The following is a 6,006-nucleotide window of genomic DNA, read 5'->3' on the forward strand; positions in this document are numbered from 1 at the left end:
GCAAACCATCGTGCAGACTAAAAAAGCAAATTCGATGCAAAGTCAGATAATACAAACACACACTTATTCACCAAGTCTATTATCCTTAAGATCATTTCAGGCGTCCCTGACGCATTTTGAATTGCACAGTGGGCCACGGTTGTGGGGGAAAGGGAGGAGACTGTCGCATGACCACTCAGACCCATGGGGGCCACCCTTGGCGGAATATTTGCTTAGTTTGTCATCTGAGGCACAACCAAGGAAAAATAAATAGCTGTTATCTGCTTGATATGTACCTTGTTGTGTATCTCGAACTGTCGGACACTATCAATAAGAGGAAATACTGTATCATCACAGTAAGGCATGCTGTCGTGATTTCTCTAAAACAAGATATATATATTTTTTATTTTACTAGGTAAGGCCCACTGAGCTCTATAAGCTATTTTTCAGAAGTGACCTGGCCACAAATGATAGCTCAACGAAGTGGCTTATGTGGAAATGTAGTGTGGCCAAATACTCTAAACACATGTTTCAAAATGTGTGGGGGGGGGGGGAACCGGAGGAATCGGATAAAAATTCACGTGACCACAGGGAGAATATGCAAACTCCATATATACAGGCATCAAGGTTGGGATCGAACCCACGACCTCATGCATACCAGGCGAGGTATTTCATGTTTCGCCACCTTCTCAGTACTGTCGTTCCCGTAGATTTGAATACAATGTCACTGATTTGGTGTTGCTAGAGCCCACCCCGATCGGATTGCCGTAGCTCTGCTGTCCACTTGGTGGGCGGACTGTTCTGCGTGGGAGCAGGAAAGCACTGAGCAAATGCATCGATCGGTTGATTCATTACTACAAAAAAATTCATTAACAAACTTAATTTTCTTAACTTCAACATAATGCATACCTATAGTAGTGACTTTTGGCATTGAGATCCGCAAAAAAGGGATATTTTTTGATTATCCGCGATTTTGAATTATCCGCAGCCGTCCTCCCCGTCATTAGCAGGGATACTCGAGAGTCTACTGTATTTTCAGAGACGTCCACACACAAGAGATTTAGCTGTATGTAACCAAGGTTCTACAACACATCGCTCAGGTGTAGACGTGTTATTAGACGGGTTGGGGTGGAGGGGGGCAGTCACGGTTAGGTGCGTAGATATGATCGTACGTAAGTAAGAGTTTAAAATATATATAAAGTTGTGTTGTTATTAAGGACTTACCCCAATCTAGCAAAGAGGTTGGCAAAAAATGTTTATGTGACTCGCTCGTCGTCGTTAATTACATGTCTCTTATAAGTTGTAAAACGTCGCACGCCATAGCTGATGATGCCACGCGTCCCTAGGCGTTGCACATCACCTCAACCGGGTTTGTTTAAAGTGAATTGATCATCAACAACAGTGACGTAATCTCATTAGGTGTGCCCGTAATCCCGCGTTTAATTAACTCGTGATTTTTTTATATCCATGCTATTGAGGTCCTGTACCTCCGATTGGCACGGTTGGTTACGTACGGTGCGAAAAAAGTTCAGCGTGTACATACAATCGCCCCTGGGACCCGACCTGCCTTGCCTTCACTCACTGCCCGGTCCCCGCACCTCCGTGGGCGAGAGAATCCTTGATAGAGAAAGTGATGGTCTCATGTCACTCATCTTTATCATTGGGCATGCTCTATCCCCTGATGGATGAAGACCAAAATGACATCTCTGATTTGTGCATGTTGCCTGATCCAGGAGTTCCTCTCTGTCTGCCTCTCAGTTTAAGACATCTCTCCATGCTCTTTTTTTCTGTACCATGCTCCATTCGCTGCTGCAAAAAGATTAAAATAATGTATTTCACTTGTGCGTGTTCTCTAATTCATGGATTTCTCTTTATGCATGTTTTTGTTATCTTCATCACGAAGATCAAAACGACGTCTGTCTTGCATACGTTCTTCCGTCCACTTCTTCCTCCTTGCCCTCAAATGCAATTCTAATCACCTCTCCATGCTTGTTTTGAACCCTTTCCATTTTTTGTCACACTTTCATTTTTCTTCACTCGTGTCTGTGTTTCTGATCCATATGTCATAGCAGGTCATATGCATTCATTAAATTAATGCTTCCAGACAGAGGTCCATTCCCATTTTCTTTCTCGTACAATACAATTTGATGTTCACCTGCTTCTTGTCTTAACAAGGCTGTGTCGTATTTTCTGGCAATGATACATGCATGGAGCAGAGCGAAATGATTACATTTCTTAAAGCTAATAAATGTGTATTACTGGTTGACATTCACCATCGCAGCATTGTTTTCTTAACGTTGAATCCTGGATTATATTGAGTAATGCGATATACTAGGTAAACTAAATAGACGGTGGAAAAAAACATCCTGAAATTATAATCCTCGCACCGGTGGCCAGCAACTTCCATGACTGAAGTAAACACGGAGAGAGTTGGTGAGCCCATTTGTCATGGTTGATGCATCGCACAGTGTGAGTTGACTGACGTTGTTGAAATTAAGCAGCATTGCTGCTGCGGGTTGTGTTCTCAGTAAGATTCTAACCATGTTATGCCCGTTTCCAAAAAGAAACCGAGAAAGTCAAACTGCCTTGAGCTTCCAGTACCGCAAATCTGACAAAAGGCCTTCCTCTCTCATTGTCACAGGTGATGAGTCGTGGGTTCGTCATTTTGAACCTGAGACAAAGCGTCAATGGAGTGGCGTCTTAAAGGATCTCCAGCCAAGAAGGGACTCGAGGCACAACCTTCTGCTGCAAAAGTCATGGTAACTGTCCCAAAGGGGAGAGTGTGTCAAAATCTGAATATTTATTTCAACTGGGTGAATCCGATGAGCTCTGGAGCTCTTTTTCACAGATGGGCCAGTATGGGCGGGTTAGCAATTTGTAGACTCGCTACCCAAGTGCATAACCATCTCAGAGTATTTATATAGAGACGTATAAGCGGTTGAAGAGGATAACTTGCTCCAAACCAACAAAGCAGATATAATTTTCTGTGACAAGGCCAGATATCATGCGAGCCTGAAACAAGTACAGGCCTTGCATGCATGCAGCCTTTATCTGGCGAGTTTGGACTTCCATCCTTTTGATCCTGTCATGGATGGCCTTCATGGACGAAATGTTGATTATGATCCTGTGTAACAAAAGGATGCGCTTTTCGCATGTTTGATTGATGCCCATTAATATGTTTGACTGTTGCTGTATACAACGTATTTTTTACGTGGGTAAAAGTGTACAGAAAAGGATGTGACCGGAAAAAGGATGATCCCACATTTCATGAAACAAAATGAATGTCTGTACACAAAATAACATAAAAAAATTCTAGGAAAAATCTATTTGGGGCATTTCAGGTTAGCCCTTGTTTATGCCTAAACATTGTTGTGGTTGCTTAGGGTTGTGTTAAGATTGAAATATAGTTATACATTGAGTACCGAACAGCTTTATAAGAAAAACAATGATGTTGCTCATTGTATTTCTAACCATTAAAACATGTTGATGGTTTAAACATGCTTTCTTGCCTGTGCATGTTAGGTGCTTGCTTGTCAGTGTCGTTTAAAACAAACACCTCCAGCAACATTGGATACTTTTTTTAAACGCAACAGCAAAGTTTAACACAACAAGCAACCAGACTGTAAAAGCGAACCAAAAGCAAGTACATGCTTTGGCTCGTGTTAAAACTATGTGACGTCTGATTCCTAAATTAGCTTCCAAAATGCAAGTCAAGTTACACTCCCACCACATCTGGCCCAAAGCCACCAACGAGCCTTCGAAGTATTGGAATTTCCTTCACAAGCTGCACTTCACCCTAAAACACTGCCACAAAGTCAATTCCAGGGACTTGGTAAGAAAATAAATCAAGCTATATATGTTTCAAAAATAGTTATTGCAATAAAACCTAGAGGCACAGAAGTAAGGAACAAATTATGCTGGACAGTGTTCTGCCATTACAGCGATGAAAGTCTCTTATGCTAGCTCAATGTCTTTAAACGACAGAACGCCTCATTGTGCTATTTAAATTGGTGTTCATTGCTTGAAGGGGCAAAATGGAATAGTTTTTCAGAGATACGTGAACAAAAATCTGAAAACAGACCTGCGTTTTCGAAAATGGGGAAAAAAATACGATTTTAGATACAAATATTAAGGTATACCAATAACCATCTTGGATACTAGGCAGGGAGCGATGAAGCCCCCCCCCCCTCAAATATGACTTTACCACACTGGATCAGTGCAGGTTGGTGAAGCAGTAGCCCCAGGACTGGCCCAGTTATTACTCACCACTAATGTTAGCCCTCGCCGGAAATCAAGCTCAGGCCACCAGGTTCGTTGAACTATTAACAATTAAAATTAATAGTGGTGTATATGTTTAGTCTTGATAAGCACATAGTTGTGAGTGGGACAGAGGATATTATGTATGATTTTATATGTTTTGTATTCGTGTAAACCGAAGCGAGGAGGAGAGATGTCATCAGCGAGTCAGTTTATCTCGGGTTAGGGCCCATTGAGCTAAGAAGCTTTGTCAATGGCGGCCCAGCATAATAACATCCTTTGTTTATCATAACATCCTGTGTTTTATAAATCCAGTGTGCATTTTTTTTTTCTTTTTTACCAGTTATAGCAATATTGTGAAGGCAAAAAGAAACATGGAATCTTAAGTTCATTTGCTGTCCGGTTGGGTGACACTGTAGCTGGAGCACTTAACTCAAATCAGGTTGCAAGTTCAAATCCCAGTCAAAAGTTTTGATTGTGCCAATTCATTTTGTAGTAGGATCAATAAGAAGAGTGCCGCTTTGTGGATTTGTCAAGTGTGGTTGTCCTTCAGAGAGATATTGGCCACTGCCTTTTGTATTTATACACTGGATCCTCTTGCTCAGAATCACCGACGTGGCTGGGTGACTCGAAGATTCGAGTGATGGGCTGACAACGTTGAGAGGCCCTGGGTTTGAATTCAGACAGTCGCTGCTGATTTAAACCGGTTTCTCAAGTGTGGTGTGGCGATTGCAGCCCGCTCACCAATGACTGCGTAAAACAAATGTTGACATTGAATTTGGTTCTGTACTTAATGTGGCTAAATTCCAGCTCCGATAATTAAAAGTATTGCTTTTTGAATGTCATGCAGCAAACGTTACTCTCATCTGGCAAGGCAAGAGGGGAAAGTGATGCCACTACTGTGGGGACCAGCGGTCACTTGAAGGGATCTCTGAGGTCTCTGTGATATCCGCTTTCGTGGGCCGTTTTCTAATGCAGAGGGGGTTTCTCTGCTTTGCAATAGTTCTAAATAGACTCTTCGACTCGTGATTCTGATAGCAGACTATGAATAAAACTAGCAGGAACTTCAGAAACTTATGCTTTACAAGGATGGTGAATATGTACAGACTGATTATTTCATACGGAAAGATTGATTTTTGATATATGCCGACCAGAAATTACAATTATTCACGATTGAATGTCAATTAAAATACATTTTATCGATAAAAGTATTAACAAGAACAAAACATACTCTTTGGTTTTTTCGGTAAAGTCGCGTAGAAAAAAAAAATGTATTTATATTTTCTTTATTTTATTTAATTTCAATTTCTTTTTTACCTACGTGACTTTACCAAAAAACCCAAAGAGTATGGACCCTTGCAGTCACGAAAACTTCAAATCTGGAAAGAACAAAACAATCTACCCAATTGTTTGCGGTGAACACTGGAAAAGACCCTTAGAGAGACACACACGAACAAGACTCGTACAGTAGGATGAAACATCTCGCCATGGCGACAAGATGTTAAATACCTCGCCTGATATTCAGGAAGTTCTGGGTTCGATCCCGACTCTGATGCCTGTATATTTGGAGTTTGCATGTCTCTCTCCCTGTGGTGGCATGGATCTTTGTCCGGGTCCTCCAGTTTTTCCCTGCACATTTCGATACATGCGTTTAAGAGTATTTGGCTGCAATAAATTACCATATGGTTGAGCTGTCATTTGTGGCCAGGTCGCTTCTGAAAATTAGCTATATAGCTCAGTGGGCCTTACCTGGTAAAATCAACATAGTTT

General features: G+C 41.5%; 1 protein-coding gene across 1 annotated transcript in view; it reads left to right on the top strand.

Moving 5' to 3' along the window:
* MRTFB (myocardin related transcription factor B) overlaps window positions 1-6,006 on the top strand; it is a 136,303-nt gene that overhangs the window by 12,279 nt on the left and 118,018 nt on the right. Inside the window, exon 3 of the mRNA XM_078594637.1 lies at window positions 2,621-2,738. The gene's annotated coding sequence lies outside the window, so the exon portion shown is untranslated. The remainder of the gene's footprint in view (window positions 1-2,620; window positions 2,739-6,006) is intronic.

Source organism: Lampetra planeri, chromosome 5 (assembly GCF_965212315.1).
Source record: "Lampetra planeri chromosome 5, kcLamPlan1.2.h2, whole genome shotgun sequence".
NCBI classification, from domain to species: domain Eukaryota; kingdom Metazoa; phylum Chordata; class Hyperoartia; order Petromyzontiformes; family Petromyzontidae; genus Lampetra; species Lampetra planeri.